The 22,531-nt window shown below is 48.7% G+C and overlaps 1 protein-coding gene across 1 annotated transcript in view; it reads left to right on the plus strand.

The window, feature by feature from the left end:
• The first annotated feature begins 10,862 nt into the window (after nt 1-10,862).
• GIPC1 (GIPC PDZ domain containing family member 1) overlaps nt 10,863-22,531 on the plus strand; it is a 98,169-nt gene continuing 86,500 nt past the window's right edge. Inside the window, exon 1 of the mRNA XM_086961000.1 lies at nt 10,863-11,020. The gene's annotated coding sequence lies outside the window, so the exon portion shown is untranslated. The remainder of the gene's footprint in view (nt 11,021-22,531) is intronic.

Here is a 22,531-nt window from a genome sequence, read left to right on the forward strand (position 1 = left end):
GAACAGGTGACGCAGTCGTGTGATATTGTGGTAGAGTTGTAGTGTCGATAGGTTAAACAGGATGGTTTCTGATGGGGAGTGGGTTTTTCTTGTTCAGTGCTTTCTTGAGAGTAGGGAAGTTCTTATCTATAATAGCGAGATTGACATTTGAGGCTTGCATAAGGATATTACCAATATTGTATAGGGATATAGTGGTGTTCGCATTGCAGAACTCTGAGGCGGATAACGTCAATTTGAGGGCATGTTTCTTTTTTCTGGATTCAGTAATTTGAAGCAATGAGAATAAGATATTTCTCCATTGTGCACGTTGTTTGGTGTGGAAGATGAGGTCATTAGTTATAACTAGGGCTCCGGGTTTTCCGTTTAAACTGATTTTTACATATAAATACAGACGATAACAAGTTTTCCTTTGTCTGTATTTATATGTAAAAATGGGAAAATACTACTGCCATGCACCAGCAGAGAGTTGCCTCACAACATCCTTTTCCTGATTCTAGGGCTGTGCTTGCCTACAGTAACATGAAACGTTTTTGTTAATGCCCCAGCCATTTCCGGGGCACCGCTACGCCCCTCAAGTGAGCTCTGCACCAGCCATTTGTAAACAAAAGTAAGTGTTCTTGGGGAAGGGGTTGGGGCTGGAGTCAGTGGCGTATGCAGTTTTGGGGGTGGCAGAAACAGGATTCGAATGCTAGCATCCCGTGGGGCGCCAAAACCTAGGTACGTCAGTGGAGTGTTGCCGAGTTTGTGGCTGGACTGCAGAGCAGTACTCTGTGTATGTGTGGCTGCAAGAACAATCTGGCCAAAAACTCAAAATCTTTCTAATCCACTGACTGGAGTGTTTGCAGAGTTTGTGGCTGGACTGCATAGCCCATAACCGTTGCGGTCTCTTCCTTTTTTACTGGACAAGACAAGGACAGTGTCAACCTCTGCTACCCTCCCCCCTCTTTCTTCCTCTTCTTCCCTCTCTTTCTGTTGCGCTCCTCCTTACTTGTAGAAAACCGTGATTGTTCTTTCTCTTCCTTTCTGTCTATGGTTCCTCTGTGAAATGGATCCAAAAAAGGAGAAACATGTTTGCTGAAAATGTTTTTGTCTGACATTTTTCCACACCAAAATGCAGCCTCAGGAGGAGAGAAAATGGTTTTAAGATGCAAACAATAAATACATAACTAAATAAAACTAGACAGAGTAGTCACAAAGGGGCCAGTTTGGTTTTATTTACACCCAAACACATTAGAGCCACCTTTCAGAGTTTGCCAGTGAAGCGCTACTTTTCTTTTCCTGTTGTTAGCTTTTCAAGCAAATACACTAATTTATTTCTGAATAATGAGTGTAAAAGCTTTAAGGTGTATTCCCTATGAGCGTTCGCTTTTTTTTAGTACGTTGTTACTTTTTTTTCAGGCAGCATATTACTCTAGTCTAGTGCATAATTTGAATTGAGTTGCTTCCAGGTGTTTATAGCGGGAAACAATTGGGTTGTAGCTGAAGGCAGTGTGAGTTTCTCTCAGTGGGGCAGTATGGTGTTCAGTAAGGGAGAGGATGTGGCACTCTACTGATGACAGAAACTGCAAGGCCCTGAGACAAATGGCTTGTGATAGCATTTTTAAGCGTATTTGGGACATTCTGCAAATTGCTAATTTTTCAGATGAATGTATTGTGTTGGCCAATAACAACTGAGTGCATGTGTGCATTGTCAATTTGAATAAATGTGGAAAAATACTAGCTGCAGTGTCAACTTTTGCTTGTGGCAAAAATACATGTGGATAAATACAGATAAAATGCCCAAAAAATGAATATGGATAAATGCAGAGGGAAATGGCAAAAAAATAAATACCATAAAACCGTGAGCCCTAGTTATAACGCCTTTGTTGATGCAGAAAAAGGGATCTGAGATCAGTGTCTCTGAGGGCATTTTGATAAGTCTGTGTTTGAACTTTTTTGCCGCATTTTGGATAGATTGGGTGGATATTTGATGGTGAAGGCATGTAGACCTGAGGGTTCTAGGTTTTGATCCATTTAAAAAAATGGTTTTACCTCTCCTTTCTTTATTCTCTTTTTCTTTCCTAAGTTCTCTATTACTCCTTTTTGCCTAGTAATTTGCTTCAGTCTTCTCTTTTTAAAAAGAAATACATTTTTAAATCCTTTCTGCATAGTAACTTTCTTCTCTTATTCGCTAGAGTCCTCCATTTTAATCAGTTATTGACTGGTGAAGGCACTGATAGGGGTTGACACCTTTCCAAGATGGCCGCTGCTTTTGCAGCCTTAGTTTGATGGGCCTGTATTGGTATCCATTTTGAGAAGGGTTGACCCCATTCCAAGATGGCCACCGCTTTTGTAGGCTTAGTTTGCTGTACCTGTATTAGTATCCAGTTTACAAAGAGAGGGGGGCGCCATCTTTGGATCAGGAGCTGGAAGAGGGGAATTTTTCACAAAATGAAGGTCTGGGCCTTCAGGTACTGTGTGGGCAGCCTCTTAGTCTCCCAGGCATGACGACGATGGCGTTGTGCGGAGGCTCTCACAGATACAGCCACATTGTGGGATAGAAAGGGGAGAGCACCACTCCCCTTCAGGCACCATGCGGTCGCTAAGGATCGCAGCACCCCTAGCAAAGGGCGAGTCAAAAAGCTCAGGCAAGAAACAGTTGTGATATAAGGGAAGGTCAGGGTCCGACCGATCCAATCCACCCCCCGGGAACAGCCAGGAGCCACGATCAGTACCTGTCCACAGATGCGACACCGCAGGGGTCCAAAGCAGGGCATCTGTGCCCATGCAGCAAAAGTGCAAGGCACCCACCGAAGTGACTTACTCCATCTTCGCTGGTCATCCGGTCTGCTAGGAGCCAGCCTTGCTCCTTTCTCTCCTGCCTGGCGCTGTCTGCTCAGTCTCAGTGGGGCCCGGAAGGCTTCAGCGGGGCACAGAGCTGAGAGATAGGGCGACAGCGACTGTGCAGCAGACCGCTGGGCACTCACCGGGTAATCCGTTCAGTGTCTGCTCGTTGGCTGCTCAACTGCACCAGACGCTCTCCGATGCCCCATGCACGGTGTCATTGTTATTCCTGGACGGCTCCCCGTTCCGTCCATAGCAAGTCCCATGGGTCATCGGGTCAACACCGTCACGCTTCTTGAATCTGCTCCCACATCGGCTTCGGTGCGTGGAAGTGCAGCTAAGTGCAACTTTGTAGAGCGAGGCTCTGGGTTATGTTAGGATTAATACCATAAGGGAATCCCACACCTCTAGGAGCTCCGGTGCAGATCTCCTACACCGCAGCCATCTTGTCATGTGATGTAGCGTATGTCAGAACCTCATTTTAGGTTCCACTGAGTCCTTAATCTCTAAAGAGAAGCCACTCTCATGGGTTTTGTCAATATTTTACAGAAGCACTGCACCGGTGAGCACTGTATTTTGAACAAAGTAGAAGACTGCAGCAGAAACAATGTTTTACTCAGTAAATAATATTTGGGGGACAAGAAATAATGTTGCAGCATTCTTTATTTGAAAGGCATGCAGAATCACAGCCACGCTTTACAATTCAAGGATATGGGATTCTATGTTACAACAATGGACCTATTCGTTGTCATAGATGAGCTGATTTGCTTACCTTATTTGGCAGGGGGTGGAACAAAAAAATAGCAACATGGAAGGGTGCATGTGTGAGGTAATAGAAGGTACATGGATGGGGATATGCGAGATGGACTGAGAACACTAGCACTCCTATGGAGTACTTAAAGCAGTGCTTTAAATGGGGAAAAATAAATGCAGGTACTCATCAAATTGAGCTAGGGGCGGGGCAAGGGGCGGAGCTGAGGGCGGGCATAATTATATAAAGACACTACTGGCATCTGTCAAGTAATCATTTTGCCCTTAAACACTTAACAGTCTCAAATTGCCTGGATGTGCAAATTACCTCTGCACATGTGCGCATGGCATATGAGACAATTAATAACCTGTCTCCTAATATGCCCCTTTCAACTGTGTAAGCCGATCATTGCATTTAAAGGAACCCGTTAGTTACAGCAGTTTCAGCACACACCAAAAAACATGATAAAATGTATGAACATAAAGTGGTTATTTCCTCACAAAAAATTACATCAAGGCCAAATATTGTGTTATGCTTTAGTTTCTACGTTTTTTTATATTTGCAGCTTCAGTTCTTATGTGTTTTATTTTGGTACAGCATTCATACATTCTTGCCTATGAGCATGCGCTCATACACAGGCCCAAGAACAAGCAGACATGCACACACAAAACATTCCTCACATTTTCAGTTAAAATACCTTCATATTATGTTCTGATGCTCTCTCTGTCGCTTCCGCTCTCTCACACAAAAGCACATATTTAATGACACAAAAGGCTCACCACAGAATTAACAAGCACTGGCATAGCCAATAGGTCTCGCCTTTGGGACCTTATAAGTGTAACAGCTGATGTTGTTGCACCAAGGATATTGTGCTGCATAACTAAATACTTATGAGGTCCCAAAAGCGTGACCTATTGGCAATGCCAACACAGAGACATCTCACTTCAAGCCCAAATCTGAAGATCCCAGAACTCAGCTCAGGGATGATCCCAGCCTTGGGTCCAACCCACCCCAGCCAAGTCTAGAGCTAATCTCCTTCAGTGAACAAGTCCTGCCCTCAGCTCACCTCTCTTTGCAAGTGCAACCCAACCCTGCCCTTTAATCTATCCTACCCTTGGTTCAGCCCTTTCCTTCTCACAGCACAGCCAAGAGCCAGTCTGTCCCCTGCTCAGACGAGGGTGGAGTCCAGCTCAGGGCCTAACACAGGGCCCAGCCCAGAACACAGCTGTGTCCAGAAGAACCCAGTGCAGAACCCAACCTTATCCAGAAGAACACAGCCCAGAACACAACCCTGTCCAGAAGAACCCAGTCCAGAACCCAAGAACCCAGTCCAGAACCTAACCCTGCCCAGAAGAACTCAGTCCAGAACACAACACTGCCCAGAAGAACCCAGTGCAGAATCCAGCCCTGCCCAGAAGAACCCAGTGCAGAATCCAACCCTGCCCAGAAGAACCCAGTCCAGAACCCAAAAACCCAGTCCAGAACACAACACTGCCCAGAAGAACCCAGTGCAGAATCCAACCCTGCCCAGAAGAACCCAGTGCAGAATCCAACCCTGCCCAGAAGAACCCAGTCCAGAACCCAAAATCCCAGTCCAGAACTTAACCCTGCCCAGAAGAACTTTGTCCAGAACCCAACGCTGCCTGAAGAACAGAGTCCTGAACCCAATCCTATCTAGAAGAACCCAACCCAGAACACAACCCTGCCCAGAAGAACCTGGCCCATAACCCAACCCTGCCCAGAAGAACTCAGTGCAGAAGCCAACCCTGCCCAGAAGAACCCAGCCCATAACCCAACCCTGCCCAGAAGAACTCAGTTCAGATTCCAACCCTGTCCGAAGAACCCAGTGCAGAACTTAACCCTGCCCAGAAGAACTCAGTCCAGAACCCAACTCCCAGAACACAACCCTGCCCAGAAGAACCAAGTGCAGAATCCAACCCTGCCCAGAAGATCCCAGCCAGAACCCAAGAACCCAGTCCAGAACCTAACTCTGCCCAGAAGAACTCAGTCCAGAATCCAACGCTGCCCAATGGAACTCAGTCCAGAATCCAACTCTGCCCAGAAGAACCCAGTGCAGAATCCAACCCTGCCTAGAAGAACCCAGTCAAGAACCCAGTCCAGTACCTAACCCTGCCCAGAAGAACTCAGTCCAGAACCCAACTATGCCCAGTAGAACCCAGTGCAGAATCCAACCCTGCCCAGAAGAACCCAGTCCAGAACCCAAGAACCCAGTCCAGAACCTAACCCTGCCCTGAAGAACTCAGTCCAGACGACCCCAACCCTGCCCAGAAGAACCGAGCCCTGAACCCAACCCTATCTAGAAGAACCCAACCCAGAACACAATTTTGCCCAGAAGAACCCAGCCCATAACCCAACCCTGCCCAGAAGAACTCAGTGCAGAAGCCAACCTTGCCCAGAAGAACCCAGCCCATAAACCCAACCCTGCCCAGAAGAACTCAGTTCAGATTCCAACCCTGTCCAGAAGAACCCAGTGCAGAACCTAACCCTGCCCAGAAGAACTCAGTCCAGAACCCAACTCCCAGAACACAACCCTTCCCAGAAGAACCCAGTGCAGAATCCAACTCTGCCCAGAAGATCCCAGTCCAGAACCCAAGAACCCAGTCCAGAACCTAACTCTGCCCAGAAGAACCCAGTGCAGAATCCAACCCTGCCTAGAAGAACCCAGTCAAGAACCCAGTCCAGAACCTAACCCTGCCCAGAAGAACTCAGTCCAGAACCCAACTCTGCCCAGAAGAACCCAGTGCAGAATCCAACCCTGCCCAGAAGAACCCAGTCCAGAACCCAAGAACCCAGTCCAGAACCTAATCCTGCCCAGAAGAACTCAGTCCAGACGACCCCAACCCTGCCCAGAAGAACCGAGCCCTGAACCCAACCCTATCTAGAAGAACACAACCCAGAACACAATCCTGCCCAGAAGAACCCAGCCCATAACCCAACCCTGCCCAGAAGAACTCAGTGCAGAAGCCAACCCTGCCCAGAAGAACCCAGCCCATAACCCAACCCTGCCCAGAAGAGCTCAGTGCAGATTCCAACCCTGCCCAGAAGAACCCAGTGCAGAATCCAACCCTGCCCAGAAGAACACAGTCCAGAACCCAAGAACCCAGTCCAGAGCCTAACTCTGCCCAGAGAACTCAGTCAAGAACCACTCTGCCCAGAAGAACCCAATGCAGAATCCAACCTTGCCCAGTAGAACCCAGTCCAGAACCTAACCCTGCCCAGAAGAACTCAGTCCCGAACCAAACTCTGCCCAGAAGAACCCAGTCCATACCCAACCCTGCCCCAAAGAACTCCGTGCAGAGCCCAACCCTATCCAGAATAACTCAGTGCAGAACCCAACCCTATCCAGTAGAACCCAACCCTTCCCAAAATGACCCAGCCCATAACCCTGCCTGTGCCAGAGACAGGAGCTGCTTGCGAGCCACTCCCTGTTCTTGTGAGGCAATGTGTGAGTAGTAAGTGTTGTCAGTCCGTCTTCGGTAAGTGTGTGGCTGGTGTGGCTCTGTCCCAGTTGTGCTTTCTGTGAGTAAACTCCAGCATCAGCCTCCCACGTGCAGCCATTTTATCACCCGTTTTCAGCGCGCCCATGTCTGCAGCTCACTCCAGTCCTGTTCTCTGTCCAACCGGGTGAGGGTTAATGATTCTAGCCCATTCACTGACCAGTTGATGAACCAGCACAGCTCAGAGCCCACCTAAGTTTAGAGTTTAGTTTTGTTGTCCAGCTCAGAGACTAGATGAGCACATAATTCATCAATCTCTCCGGCTGGGCACAAAACGCAGCCCAGACCTACCCATCTTCCACCCTAAAACTAGAGACCACCCCCAGTCCCACAGAGACCCTAAATCACAGTCCAGTTCAGCTTTGAAACCTGAAAAGATTTCAACTCCGACCCCACCCCAACCACAGCTCAACCTTGCTCGGATTTTCAGGCCAGAGGCCAGGCTCAGGACAGCATGGATATTAGTTACCAGGAGCAGACCATGGCGGTAAGCTGTGTATCAACAGGAACAGAGCCTTAAATATGTAAGTCTTTAGCTCCTTTCACTTTCAAATAAAGAACCCACACGATTCCTTTACTATACACCAGTTTTCATGACTCTTGTCAATAATCAGAATTCGCCAGAACCCTAGTTTTATGTATTTATGCTTCGTGGTGTGCAGTATACAAACTTTAGCCTCATTATTTGTGAACATACCTTTAATTCATCCAGATCACAATTCTGTAAAAATGTTATTTTGATTATAATATACGGACTGCTGACTGGAACCATCCCTGATGAACACCACGTAAACCACTATGGTTCCCATCCCGAATACTTCTGCAGATGCCGGTGAATATGCATTTTTTTTCTTTACTTCGGTGGCTACCGGTAAATGGTAGGAACTAGACGGAGCCAGTAGAGACATCTCGATGGCGAAAAGTGAAGGAGCCGCAGACAGGTGAAGATCGAAGCCTACACTACAGAAAAGGGAGAGAGACAGTGACTTCCAACACCCCTCTCACCCGGTCAAGAGAGCATCAATGCCGCCAGTTCCTACCTCCCACGGCTTTCTCCTTGCAGACTCTCAGCCAGTTGTCTGGACCTTGAGTGGCTGCGAAATTTCACACCTGTGATTTACAGTGCAGGGTCTGATCGGACCCTATCACCCACAATGTGATACTGAGCGTGACCCCCTTTCACTCACAGCGTGATACTGAGGTTGCTCCCCTGCCACACTATCAAAATGTAATGAGCCGCTGCTGAATGATTCAGCCGCGGCTCGGCACAGGCCTACGGTGGCGCTTTGTCTGAGTTGTGTTCAGACAACCTCATCCTCAGCAGCACAATGAGTACCGGTACGCTCCATGACGATGAAAAAAGTGCCAGTACTCGGGAGGTTAAAAATTAAAAGTGCCGGTACTCAGTACCGGTGAGTACCGGCCCATTTAAAGCACTGACTTAAACCCCCCAAAAATGTAGCTTCAAAAACTGGGGCATTGGAAGGACACAAGTACACAGTTCATGTTCCAGAGAAGGGCCCAATACAAGAGGATATGACGCAAGCGTGCCAAGACAAACGGGAATGAAGGAAATGTGAGTGACCCTGAGGCTAACAAATGATGAGCTATGGGCGGGCTGTAAGCCCACTGTATGTAAACAAAATGTCTAACAGATATAGTGCATTTGTTGTCTAGGTGAAACCTAAAAAGGTAGCTGTCTCGGGCATTATCAACTACAAGAGACGATATGATAACAACAAATGAAAAGGGTACTAGCACAGAGTATAAAAAAATACTTTGGAAAGCAAAAAATATTTAGTGAAAGGAATTGGCTAGACATACTTTATATTTCAATTCAATTAAAATATTTATTAAGATTTTGAACTCATATGAGGTCCACTTAAAAGTACATACAAATTATTACAAAAAGAAATTAAACATAACAAAACTCATTCCACAGTTGGAGTTAACAACAAACAGAATAAAGTGGCAAGGCATATCCTACGACATACAAAAATGTACGAGAGGCAATAGGTAGCAGCTAGTTCAGGTACTTGATAAAATCCAGAATTCACCCTCTGCAAAAAGTTCAGCTTTAACAGCAAGAAAAGGGATTATAAAACATGGCCTAATATGTGCAAACAACAATTCAATAGCAGCAGTACATGTGCAAAACACAATCCATAATCACACTTTGGCTGAGTTTTTAACTTGACAGCAAAAGAAAAGTGGGAAATAAACAAAGCATCTCCCTCTTGTGCAAACAGCAGCAAAAAATAGCAATACAAATATATACATAAACGCCTTAAAAAAAATTCAAAGGGAAAGGGCCCTGAAAGTTCTGGAATGCACTCAATAATTTAGAGAACAAGGTAGGTAACCATAATTAAATCATGATTCCAGCCTTAAATTGGATAAAATGTGTCACTAAAGTTTATGTGGATAAGAAAATTAACGAAGTTGGCCTCCGTATCTGGCAAAAAAGTTTTTTTGACCAAGCTCAGCTCGAAGGTAGCATTAAGAAAGCACAGATATCGGGGCTCTTTCCCCCACAGTATACCAATTAGCATCCTAAATGTGTCGGGACAAATCTCTACTGCCGTTGTTTAGATTGTGTGTCGCCAGATCCCTACCAAAGGAGCCCCGCCACGATCTCCGCAGGGAATCGGGCACTACTCTTCATCCTACATACAATCAAGGCACCAACAGACATCTCAATTCGGAAGATACTGGTGGTTCTGCATCGTTTACCTTAGAACTTACCTTCCTTCCTTAAGGCTTTATTTTTGAGGCGCAGGCAGCACAGCATTCTGGGTTGGGAGCAGCTCAGGTTTCCAATCAGGCACTCAAGTTTCAGCTCCACGTGATTTGCCTTTTCTACTCAACTGTTTAAGGTAACATCCTGAGCATTTTCACATGTGGCTTGCCGTCCTCACATCACCTGCCAGATGCGTAGCGTTTTTTGTTGTTGCTCTGAACGCTGCTTTTGGAGTTCTATGGCTCACACTTCGAAATAACAAGAACCCATGGTCTCATAGGAATTTGGAGTATGGGCCTGTGGTTGTTCTGGCTTTTTTCCCTCCTGGTTTTACTCCATTCTGCCATCTTGAACTCTGCAATCTATTCATCCATTGCTTAAAGGCCCACCTCCTTGACTTACTTTGGGATCAGGGTTTTTACGCCATGAAACATATGCTATTCTACCCCACTTCTGATGGTGGAGGATATTGCTTCCGAGTTCCACACAACGTTTCTCCCAGGTCAAAATGGGTTCTAGGGTATAGAAAGGGGTTGGTCTGGAGACTCAGGGCCTAATTCACAACAAAGGGCCTCCACACTCGTTGCGAAGACCCTCAATCGTGCAGGAGCCTCCACACTCTGGGTGGAATTTCCGCAATGAGAATTCTTGATGCGGAGATTCTCATTGCGGAGATTCTGCCCAAAGCGCAGAGACTTCCCCACGACTGTGAGGCCTCTCCCACAAGTGCAGAGGCCCTTTGTGAATCAGATCCATAATGTGTTGCAGATTCTTCAGTTAGTTGCTCACTTTGGATGACCACAGACAGCAAGTCGCTAAAGGCTCCGCTTAATCAGATATCTTCTTTCTTGCTTCTTGGATCTGCTTTCCTTCTCATTATCAACTATAATTGTCAGCATTGCTATAGTGGTCATCATTTCTGCAATAAATATTTCACCTGTTCTGGTCTCCGGGTTTCCCCCCTGCGCACCGTACTGTAATCCAATCTTGTTTTTAATCTTTTACCTGAAAATATTTTTGTTCTAATTCAGGATATCGTTGTGGTGGAAGGAAACAGCAGGCCATATCTCCATCAAAAGAAGATCTGGAGTACCCCATGAAGACTATTCCTTGACATTATACTTTGACTTTAACATCACACTCATATCCAATGACAGGAGTCAGTGCTTCACTTGTTATTCAAAAAAGGTACTCCAATATTCCCTAAGAATTATAGATTTGTAGCTCATCTTGATTGCACAATAGCAATATTTGTTAAGATTCTTTTGAAGGAACTTGAAGATCGGGTAAAAGAAAATAGCATCTTACTTTATCATCAACCATTTTCCCTAAAGGATGTGAGAAAAATGACAATATTCTTGCCTTAAACATGATAGGCCTTAAAGCAATTCTAACTTGAGAAAAAATGATGATGTACGCTTATTTCCTTGATTGCACATCTGCAAGACTGTAAAATGATGGCTATCTAAGGGATAACTGACACATTGAGAAAGGGTAACCGTGGGGAATGTTAGAAAGTGGTTTTCCGGTTGACTGGGGTGTGAGCTCTGATCAAGCAACAACCACAATACTACTCAGGATAGGGCAAAAGCTCAACACCCTGGTAGCTTACAACAGAGTAGTCAGGCTTAACTTAAAGGCAATGTGTGAAGAATTTGTGCAACACTTCAAGAAGTAAAACAGTGAAAACACCACATGAAAAGAACCCACACCAGGTTAAAACAAGCATTGGAAATGCAATAGGTCTCGCACCATTAGAGTTAGTGCTTTTAGAATTGTTTATGGGTTTATTTTGTAAATGTTTAGCATTTTTGTTTCCTGTAGCCAATGCTAAAGTATTACAAATAAAAAAAGCCATAAACATTTCTAAAAGCTCTAACTGAAATGGTCTGAGAACTATTGCACTGTGTGAGGGAGAGGGTGAGTGAGGGTGAGGGTGAGTGAGGGTGAGGGTGAGTGAGGGTGAGGGTGAGTGAGGGTGAGTGAGGGTGAGGGGTTGAGGGTGAGTGAGGGTGAGTGAGGGTGAGTGAGGGTGAGTGAGGGTGAGTGAGGGTGAGGGGTTGAGGTTGAGGGTGAGGTGTTGAGGGTGAGTGAGGGTGAGGGCGAGTGAGGTGTTGAGGGTGAGTGAGGGTGAGGGTGAGTGAGGGTGAGGTGTTTTGGGTGAGTGAGGGTGAGGGGGAGTAGTTGAGGCTGAGTGAGGGTGAGTGAGAGTGAGGGTGAGTGAGGGGCTGAGGGTGAGGGGTTGAGGGTGAGGGGTTGAGGGTGAGGGGTTGAGGGTGAGTGAGGGTGAGGGTGAGTGAGGGTGAGGGGTTGAGGGTGAGTGAGGGGTTGAGGGTGAGGGGTTGAGGGTGAGTGAGGGTTTGAGGGTGAGGGGTTGAGGGTGAGGGAGGGTGAGTGAGGGTTAGGGTGAGGGGTTGAGGGGGAGGGGTCGAGGGGGAGGGGTTGAGGGTGAGTGAGGGTGAGTGAGTGAGGGTGAGGGGTTGAGGGTGAGTGAGGGTGAGGGGTTGAGGGTGGGTGAGTGAGGGTGAGGGGTTGCGGGTGAGTGAGTGAGGGTGAGGGGTTGAGGGTGAGTGAGGGTGAGGGGTTGAGGGTGAGTGAGGTTGAGGGTGGTTGAGTGAGGATGAGTGAGAGTGAGGGTGAGTGAGGGGTTGAGGGTGAGGGGTTGAGGGTGAGTGAGTGAGGGTGAGGGGTTGAGGGTGAGTGAGGGTGAGGGTGAGTGAGGGTGAGGGGTTGAGGGTGAGTGAGGATGAGTGAGAGTGAGGGTGAGTGAGGGGTTGAGGGTGAGGGGTTGAGGGTGAGTGAGGGTGAGGGTGAGTGAGGGTGAGGGGTGGAGGGTGAGTGAGGGTGAGTGAGGGTGAGGGGTTGAGGGTGAGTGAGGATGAGTGAGAGTGAGGGTGAGCGGAGGTTGGTTCCTTTCCCTTCCTCGATTAGCAATGCCTGCCTTTAGATAACCCAGAGAAAGAGCAAGGAAAACTTGCAGTCGATTTGCAAACAGCCAGGAAGTGTGGCGTGCGTGTTTACCAACTCCAAATCAAATCTTTCGGTATAATATACATACGACACTCTAATCCAATAGGAATGAAGTCGATAATGTATTGGCCATTTTAGTCGCTAAATTGTAAAGCTCTTTGAAGGTGGAACAAGAACAGCCAAATCTGGTTGTTCCAAATGCTGTACGTGAGGATGAGGAAGTAAGTTTTCTTTTGTAATCGCCTGGGACGGAAGCAAAACATGTGTCATGTGATCGAAGGACGCGGACGCTGATTTGTGGAATTTTTGCTGTCAGGCTCTCTGCTTCTCGGCTGCTATCCACTTGGTTTTATCCACTGAGTCCCAGTAACGTTAGGGCTTCAGACTTGCTGCGAGGCTGCTGGTGCTCGAGCCGACCGGGAAACCCTCACCGAGTGAGCCGCTCCGTGTGGGAAGATAAAAGCTTTTTCGGCAGCGTGGCTCCAAAACTGTACATTAAATGGCTTGTGCAATTTTAACATCACACAATGATAAATATTACGAAAACCCCTTAGAGTTGAATTGATTCCAGAACTGCCTGTTTTGTTCGCCTTGCATTTTATCCTCTTTGGCACAGATACACATTCAAAATTGTGTCTTTGATGAGAGATTAACAACAACATGGACAAAAACAAATAGTGGGGGTTTTAAAAAAAAATGCGACACGGCGGGCAGGGGAGGGGGCGGAGCGGGTAAAAAAAAAAAAAAACAAGACGGAGGGAAGAGAGGGGAGGGGGAGGAGAAATGCGACACGGCGGGAAGGGGAGGGGGCGGAGCGGGTAAAATAACAAACAAGACGGAGGGAAGAGAGGGGAGGGGGGAGGAGAAATGCGACACGGCGGGAAGGGGAGGGGGCGGAGCGGGTAAACCAAGACGGACGTGCACGCGCTTTTAAGCTCAATGCGCATGCGCATTGAGCTTAAAAGTCACGGGCACTGCAAGGAATCGCCACGATTCCTTGCAAGTTGGGGAAAGAGTGGATAAGTCCCAATACTCTCGCTTGCTCGATGCGCATGCGCATCGACAGGCGAGACCTAAAAATAGAGCTTAATTCAATTAACAAAACAAGACCAAAACGACAAAAATCCAATTAATAGAACTGGAGTCATTAATTTTTTTTTTTATTAAACCTTTATTGTACCTTTACAAAATTACGCAGCCATTGGCCTACAACTCAGAGGGCCGGCCGCAATCATTCATTGTTGGATATATTGCACCAGGTTAAGTCCACAAATTGGTTACGTTGCTTAGAAGAGAAATGTTTACTTTAAGGCAAAGTGAAAGGCACATAACTAGCGATACGTTGCTAATCAATAGAGGTTTTAGTTTTCTATTTTTTTATGAAAACAACAAAAAGAAAATCAACAAAGAAATCACATTGCGGTCATCAATGAGTAATTAGTGATATTTTAGCTGAATTTAGGGCTACCCCATAGTACGTGCCACTGTTTATACCCGTTGAATCAAACATGTAATGAAAGGTTGGCAACGCCTATGCTTCCTGCACGTGACTGTCCATGAGTGTCGCCCTCGTTTACCCTCGCTACCTATCTTCCAGGACTCGAGCCCCTTCCCCATTCCAGATGGCCTCTTCCCCCTACAACACCCTCAGGGCACATCAGCCTTCCTCCCCCTCTTCATCTGACTCTAACGGGTCATCCTCCGGCAGAGGATCACAGATCTCCCCTCTATACACATTCCATGGGGTCCAGATTTTGTTCCATTTCCCTGGACATGCGCGACTCAAGTATACTGCCCTCTCTGTCACCATCACTTTATCCATGTTCATACACCACTGTGATTTCGTTGGTAGTTCCGCCGCCCCCCAGCGCTGTGCGATATCCCGCTTGGCCACTATCATGCCCAATGTAACCCAAAGTTGGCCACATCTGGACAGATTGTTTGGTCCCCACACATTTAAGAGACATTTTCGCGGCTCGGGGATTAGAGAGGTCTCCAGGGTCTGTGACACAGTGCGCATTATTTGTCTCCAATAGTCTTGGATGCGTGGGCAGTCCCAGATCGTGTGAAAGAAGGTACCCTCCTCCCCACAGCCACGAAAACAGTAAGGGTGTTGTGCTCTGTGTATGCGGTGCAGTGTTGTTCTAGTGTAGTATACTCTATGTAGGACCTTGAGTTGTACGAGCCTCAGCCTGGCTGAGATGCCCACCTCTCTGGGGGATGCAAGCGCCTCATTCCATTCGTGTTCGTCCAGGGCGTCTACATCTCCTTCCCATTTATCTTTCAATAAAGTCAGTGGTCAGGCAAGTTATTAATTAACTTGCGGTATGTCAATGACGTCGCTCGCTCAATCATAAAGTCCGTGAGGAGACGATCCTCCATCGGGGATGATTCTGGTATTTCCTCCCCGGGGGGGATGGCAGCGAGTAACGCATGACGTATCTGGACATAACGGTATGATTCTCGTGGCCACAGTTCGTACAGTTCCCTCAGGCGGTCAAATGTTATAACCTCTCCCCTTTCCCACAGGTCTCCTACCGTGGATATCCCTATGGTGTCCCAGTGTGAGAAGCCCTTGCTGTGTCTCAACTTTCCCAAGGCACGCGAGTCCCAGAGCGGGGTGAGTTTGGTTATTTTCCCCTTCCAGCCCAACGCCGCCAGCGCCATACGCCACAGCGCTGCAGTGAGTCTAGTGGGTCCCACCAACTTGCGCACTCGCCGTTGGTCATAGAGCGGGGCTAGCATACTATTGGTACCTAGTTGTGCCCTATCTGCTTGGAAAGCTGGGTCAGTCTGCGAGACATGAATCCATTGATTAATGGGCTTAAGGTGAGCTGCCCAGTAGTATAATTTAAGATTCGGCAAAGCGATTCCACCGTCGTACCAACCCCTGTTCAGTTTGGCTTGCGCAATACGTGCCGGGCGGTTGCCCCACAGCAAACCAGATACCACTGCTGCCACCTTTTTGAAGTATCCTGGCGCCACTGGATACGGCGTGTTCTCTAGTATGTATAGAAAGCGGGGCAAGGACATCATTTTGTACAGCGCTGCTTTACCCAGCATTGTTAGGGGCAACCCCGCCCAGAACTTGACGTCTTGTTTAAGCCGTTCCATGGGTGGTGCCAGATTCTTTTGTACAAATTCCGTTGGGTCCATTGTAACTTGGATCCCCAAACATTTAAAGGAGGAGCCAGCTAACCTTAAGGGTCAGTCTGAGCGCAGTGCCGGGACCGGGCCTTTCAAAACATACATTTCTGATTTATTCCAGTTTATCGCATAGCCCGAGATTTTGCCATGATCATCACAGAGGTCTAGGAGTGCCGGCACACCACGCTCTGGGTCTGTTAAGTACACCAGCATGTCGTCCGCATAAAGGGATAGCCGGTCCTCCCAGCCCTCCTTCCAATGTATTCCTTTAAGTAATGGTGTTTGTCTTATCAAAATTGCTAGTGGTTCTAGGGAGAGTGCAAAGAGCAACGGCAAGAGGGGGCAGCCCTTGCGGGTGCCTCTCCCCAAAGGGAATGTTCGTGAAATATGCCCGTTCCCCACCACATGTGCGACCGGCTTCATATATAGTAGTCTGATCCACGATATAAATTTCGAGCCGAAACCCAAACAAGCAAGAACCTCAAACAGATAGTTCCATTCTACTAGGTCAAAGGCCATTTTTGCATCCAGGGCCAGTATAACTGCTTGTTCGTGGATCAAGTCTGCTCTCGCCAACACCCCGTGCACTCTGCGAAGGTTCATTGCCGTGTTCCTGTGAGGCATAAACCCGGATTCATCCGGATGTATGAGGTCGGGTCGATGCGCCATCAGCCGGGTAGCAAGGAGTTTGGCTAAGATTTTAACCTCCACATTCAGCAAAGAGATAGGGCGGTATGAGGAGCAGTCCTCTTGCGGCTTCCCAGGCTTGGGAATCGCTACTATAGTAGCCATTCTCTGATCGAGCGGAAGTTCACCCCTTTCTAAACATCCTTCATACATGGCTAGTAAATGTGCACTTAGCTCCTCCGATGTGGCCTGATACCACTCTACTGGAATGCCATTTGGTCCGAGTGCCTTGCCAGGCTTCAGCGCTCGTATAGACATTTGAATTTCATCCCTAGTTATGGCCGCATCTAATTCGGCAGTTGCTTCTGGTTGCAGTATCGGAGTTTCTATCCTGTCTAATGCTGCCCGTGCCATGTCAGTAGATATAGCCCTTTCGGGGGTGTAGACTCCTTCAAAGTGCGCCGCCAGTGCTTCCACTATCTGTTCAGGGCTTGTCTGAATTTCACCATCGCTATCCCTCACCTGCTGGATGCCCCTTGAGCTTCCCCCTCTCTTATCTAGCCAGGCTAACATCTTTCCCGCCTTATCTCCCACATCATATATCCTGTTCTGTGTATCAGTTATGTGCCCCTTCACCCGCTGCCGGACGTGCTCCGTGTACAATTGTTGTTGGAGTAAAAGTGTGTGCGCCGTGTCTGGTGTAGGGTTTGTCTCATGTGAAGTTGTCATGTCGCGAAGAGCCAATTCGAGCCTAGACTGTTCGGCAGCTTGTTCCCTTTTGTGGCCCGTGATCGAGTTTATGGCCTGCCCCCGCAGCACCGTCTTGTAAGCTTCCCATATAACCTCCGAAGAAGTCACGGAGGCGACATTTTCCTCGAAGTACTGTGTTGTCACCTTCTGAAGGGCTTTCCTGACTTTCGGGATTTTGAGGTATGATGCTTGAATGGGATATATACGCTTGCAAGACTTTTCTTGAGTAGAGACTGTCAGGGTGATTGGAGAGTGATCTGATATGCCTCTAGGGTGGATGTCTATGGCATCAACATGTTGTATGCCGTCACCTAGCGCTAAAAAGTAGTCAATTCGTGATAGGCTGTTGTGAACCGTTGAATGAAATGTGTATTGCCTATCCTGGGGTTGGACATGCCGCCAGATGTCTACCAGACCCATCGCTGTTAGGAATCGTTGAAACCGGGAAGGTCCCCCAATCGGGCCTGTCACTGGGAATTTGTCAAGCTGTGTGTCTACTGTGGCGTTGAAGTCTCCCTCAAGAAGTACATCACCCTCGGGAAGGGACAGCAAAAAGTCACTGAGCGCTGGAAACTTTATTGAGTGAAGGGATGGCGGGATATATACCGATACCACATTAAGGAGTCGTCCCTCCCATTGTCCCTGTATGGCTGCGAAACAACCCTGCCCGTCAGTCTTTGTGCCCAGTGGGATGAATTGCGAGGACTTCTTAATCAAAATGCCGGTACCCCGGGAGCCCGAAGTAAACTCTGAGTAAACCACCATCTTATATCCTCTCCTGTCTAGGGCCTTAGATGCCCCCCTCGTTAAATGTGTGTCTTGTAATAGTGCTAGGTGAGGTTTTTGTCTCTTCAACGCAGTCAATACCAGGCCACGTTTCACCTTATCCCCCAGTCCTCTTACATTCCATGACAGTATTCGTAGGGGGGCGCCACGTGTCCGTGACTCGGTCTCCCCTGCACTACGTATCAGACCATCCGCCATTTCTGGTCATGCAGATGTATACGAATGTATCCAGGTGGTGGACCCGGACCCTTAATTTTACCTTTTCAGCTAGAGCATTCAAACATAAAACTCCATTTCTCTACCGACTTTGTGAATTTCTAACAAACAACCAACAACCCCCCCTCTCCTCCCCCTCCCTGCCTCCCTGCTTAACGGACCTTCAACTGCCCGCCTCCCCAACTGAGCAGAGCGCTTAACCCTTCCCAAAACCAGAGTACTTGCACGTTGGGGGAGAGCGCCTCCCAGGGCAGGCATGCGGCATCCCTGATCCCTTCAGGGCCACCCAGGCCACCCAGGCCAGCGTCCAACCACGACTCTTGTGCAACTGTAGTCAATAAAAGAAGTCAGCGTCCATTGTTTTTATGGGTTGTCCGCGTTATTGCCCTCCGCCAGCCTCAGAAAGTTCATGTGTCGGTGACTTGCTCGCGCCTCCTCTGCCTGATGTTTGTGATCCAGTTCGGCTGCCGTCTCGGTGTCCGTGGTTCGTTCTGTTGGACCTACGGGGAGTTCCCGCGGTGCGCCAGCCCTCGAGCCAATCTCTGGCCGCCTCCGGAGAGTCAAAGAACCAGACCTTTTTGTCCGCGACCACCCTAAGCCGGGCTGCAAACAGCATTGAGTAGGGCAGCTCTTGCTCTCGCAATGTCTTTTTCACTTCTAAGATTGTCCTCCTCTGTCGCGATACCTCAGCCGTGTAGTCCGGGAAGAACGATATCCTTGAGTTTTGAATTTGGATGGCCGGCGCCACTCTGGCCGCCTGAAGGATGGTGTCTCGGTCGCGAAAGTTGAAAAGTGTTGCCAGGATCGGTCTTGGCAAGGCGCCTGGTTTCGGTTTTCCTCCTGGCACTCTATGGGCCCTTTCCACAGTGAAAAAGTTTGAGAGGCCCTTGGGGGCAAGCTGGTTCTTGATCAGGTCCTCCACATAGAGATCCATAGCACCCGTAGTTTCCGATTCCGGTACTCCCAGGATAAGGACGTTCCTTCGGGAGCGTCCTTCATGGTCGTCCAGCTTCTCCTTGAGCAATTTGTTATCAGCTTGCAGTTTCTCCATTTCCACCTGCAGATCCGACACATCCTCCACCAGGGTTTTGGCTATCACCTCCACTTGCTTCACTCTTTCACTCATTTTCTGCCCGTATGAGGGTTACTTCCGTTGCTGTCGCCCCCACCGTCGCTTGCACTTGGGCCAGGGCGCTTAGCACATCTTCCAACGTGGCTTTCTTTGCACCGTCTCCCTCCGTCCCTTTACCCAGGGACTTGCGTTGTTCCATCAGGGGGAGAGACAGGAGACAACCTTTACAACGCAACTTTTACTACGCAGTGCCATTACGACGCAACTTTTACAACGCAAACCATTACAACACATTGCGCTGGGGGCGCTCTAGGATAGGGAATAGGTTTAATTTACTATCCAACACCTTCCCTACTATCCACGGGGACTGGAGTTAGAATAGTAAATTAAACAATTCACTATCCAGCGCCCCAAAGCACTATGCGTTGTAAAGGCATGCGTTGTGAAAACCGCGTTGTAAAGGCATGCGTTGTGAAAGCATGCGTTGTGATGTCATACATCCGGAGAGACTGTTTTTCATACGCAAATTTGTCAAGCTTAGCTTGGGTGGAATTATGCTTAGACCCTCTGCCCGCCATGTTCACACACCAAGAAATGGCTCACCGTTGAGCGTAGCCTGTGGTGGTATTCTGCCAGGTGTTTCTTCGACGAGAGTGGTCGATGGGGTCGCCCGAGTTTCGATGGCGCCTCGGCTACGCAATAATTGGGCTTTCCGGGCCGGATCCCCACAGACGGGTTTACACCCCTTCCCCAGTCGCGTTGTTGTTAATAGAATCCGTCGTTGAGCCTGTTGAGACCTCGGCGCGGGCCGCCCAGCCTGTTATTCGAGGGAGTTCGTGCCCGTAATGGCGTAGGCTATGCAAAATGGTGGCGTCGTCGCACTTTTTTTAGGCTTCGATTTCCGTCAGTGTTGCCGTTCCCCGCAGTGCTGCATTGTCGAGGGGCGATATATACTGCCCATGGACGGTCTGCAGGGACATCGGATTCCCTACCGCAGTTTTCGCTCGGGTCGTTCAGCACTATGAGCACTTCCGGTTGGTTACACCGCCGAGGCCTCACTTCCGCCCGGGCATCGCCTCAACCAGCCTCCGCTGCTTTTCATGTGCCACTAGGCCTTGTTCGGGTGCCGTCTTTTCCACCAGTTCCCGGTGCACCGCTGCTCCAAAACTTCTCTGTTAGGTGCCGTTCGGTCACTGGACCCGGGACATCCCGTCTGGGTTCGTTGTTGAACGGATAGGCATGCGATTGATGCGGGATGCCGCCTTACGCCGGGAGCCTCTCTAGGTTGCTGCCGCCATCGTCGGCTGCTAGCCACGCGCCCCCCGAGTCATTAATTTTTAAAGAATAAACTGCAATATAGTGCCTAAAAGCATGAAGCACCAACTAGGGATATCTGGTCACGCTAGCCCAGTTCAAATCCAAAGGTTCAAGTTGTCTGATGGAGCGCGGGTTGGATACAGTCTCGGATTAGTTCCGCTGAAGGTTTACCTTCTCTAATTTTGTGCCGAGAGTCCTGTTAGCTTTTAAGGTAGCCGGAAGTAAGGGCAGCATCACTGGTGGTGGTCGGTGTGAGAAGTTGGCCTGATATATAGTGCTCACTATTCTAGTGTTCACTGTGTATCATACCAAACGACCCTTATTGATGATTGGTTGTAAGTCAACCTTATAGGCCAGCTATCCTAGTAGTGTGGACAAAAGCAGTCTTTAGGCTAAACTCTAGAGGACGTATTAAGCCAGCTGTTTTACCATCACATATACCCCTTGAACACCAAGTGAAAGGACACCACACAAGTTGTTATAAAAATAAAGGTTATTTATTAATAACAAGTCTACCCTGAACTCTTTATGAGTCAGGGAGCTAAGCACAATACAAAACTCTACGAAAATACTTCAAGTTGCACAATTTACACAAATGCCCGAGGGGCACGAAAAACCATATACACTAAAAGTGGAATGCGAAATACTAGCAGGTAAGTAACTGGATCCAGAGGCTTAAGGATCGCTAGGACTATACTACTGAACCCTAAGGTTAGGAGCAGGAGGCCCAGGGAGATCGGGTGCAGAGTGTGCACTCTCACGCGGGATGCGGGACAACGCCTATGGAGGCTAGTATTTCTAAAGTTACTGTTTCCAGACGAATCCGACTAGGTAGACTTAAAACGAAAAAGGATCTGGACACTTGGATAGTGAACCTGCGTTGGAGCACCGAAATGCTTGGGTTACCTAGCCCAGGGGATGCGGCTGCATAGGGTTCAAAAGACGTCGGGAATCCTCGTTGTAGTCTATGGAGCCTGAAAGAAGAAGTTGCTGGCAGGCGACCAGTGAAGATGTTCGGTGTGATCCAAGCCTGGATCGGTGATGGAGACGACCTGAAAGCAGAGGGGACTCAGTTCTTAATCACTAGCCAGTGATTGTGTGGGCACCAGGATGGCACCGGATGAGGTCACCGCGATCAAGTGAGTGGGCGAAGCTGGACTCTGCAGTCACACGGGCCAGGAGGCGTTGTCGGCGACCAAGCTGGAGGTGCAAGCTGTCCCACTAGGGTGTCTGCTGTCGGCGATGCTGGAACCAGGATTGGAGCAACAAGCCTTGGCTAAGCGGTGGAGTCAAGATGGCGTCTGGAGTGGACCAGGAGGGTCCGGGGTGCTCCTCTTTTGGAAGGGAGCAAGGGCCAGTCTGGAGCAACCAGACCAGAGGTGAAAAGGTCGTGGTACATCGTCAGGAGGGTCACTAGCCAGCTGGCAAGTGACCGGACAACGTGGCAAGCAGCAGAGAGCAGAAGGGCCCCATGCAGATCTCGTGGATGCTGGGGGGCTGGACTTCGGTGCTGGAGCTGCTCTGGGTTGGGGCTTCTCAAACCCCAGTGCACTCACTCGAGGATCCCTCGGCGGTCGTGCTGGTTAAGCGTCGTGCAGGTTTTGAAGATGGCCGGTCCCTCAGGTCTCGTCACACCCACGAATCTCAGCTGGGCTGATGATGCAGGTAGAGGTCAGAGATGCCAGGGAATCTGGGTCTCGTCGAGCTGGTCAGTCTTGATCTGGAGGATGGACGTGCAGCAAACCGTGATGCTTAGGTGGTGCCTGCGGATGCAGGGTGGCTACTCCTTAGCCACAAGGGAGAGTCTTCAGAGA

Source organism: Lissotriton vulgaris, chromosome 1_1 (assembly GCF_964263255.1).
Source record: "Lissotriton vulgaris chromosome 1_1, aLisVul1.2, whole genome shotgun sequence".
NCBI classification, from domain to species: Eukaryota; Metazoa; Chordata; class Amphibia; order Caudata; family Salamandridae; genus Lissotriton; species Lissotriton vulgaris.